Here is a 970-nt window from a genome sequence, read left to right as displayed (position 1 = left end):
ATTTATTTGACAGAGAGAAATCACAAGTAGATGGAGAGGCAGGCAGAGAGAGAGAGGGAACAGGCTCCCTGCTGAGCAGAAAGCCCGATGCGGGACTCGATCCCAAGACCCTGAGATCATGACCTGAGCCGAAGGCAGCGGCTTAACCCACTGAGCCACCCAGGCGCCCCTGAAGTCATCATTTTTTCCAGCACTTTCATTATGAGGAAATAAGTCCCAAAGTTAATAAGTCCCAAAATAAGTCCCAAAAAGTTAATCTTCACTCACGAAGAACTAATTCAGTAAAAAGCTATATCTAAAATCAGGGACTTCTATCTCAGGACATCTAGTCTAGCACCCCATTCACTGCTGCTCAATGAAGCACTAAAACTGCCTTTACGGAGGTCATGAACGACCTTCTAATTGCCAAACCCAGTTTTTCCATTTCTAATATGTCTCTATCTATATCCCTGGAAAACAGAGAAAAAAGATAACCCAGGCACAGCCACCTTAACTTCCTAATTTCCGATTGATAAAATTATTTGCACCATCCTTGTCTGCCTTCTCTTGCACCAGTGGACATCTATCCAAGATATATTCTTTTACCTGGGCTCAATTTCATTTCCTCCAGCTTCTTCAGGAACTTTGTCTATCAAGTGTATGCCTTTGTCTGCAGTTACAAAGATCTCATCTTTAAATTTGCCTCTGGGCTGGCTATTTACCTTTATGATAGAAACATACTCAAGTCTGACATCCCCTGATCATGATCCCTTCCACTTCCTCTACTTTTCTAGCAATCACCTTTTTAAAAGGGAAGTTTATTCTTCCTGTCTACACCTTCTCCCATCTGTGCCCCAATTCCCTGTTGTGTGGCCTTTTCTTTTTTTTTTAATTAATTTTTTATTTTTTATAAACATATATTTTTATCCCCAGGGGTACAGGTCTGTGAATCACCAGGTTTACACACTTCACAGCACTCACCAAAGCACAT

Source organism: Mustela nigripes, chromosome 15 (genome assembly GCF_022355385.1).
Source record: "Mustela nigripes isolate SB6536 chromosome 15, MUSNIG.SB6536, whole genome shotgun sequence".
Lineage (NCBI taxonomy): Eukaryota > Metazoa > Chordata > Mammalia > Carnivora > Mustelidae > Mustela > Mustela nigripes.
The sequence above is the reverse complement of the archived record's forward strand: the minus strand, read 5'-3'. Positions refer to the sequence as shown.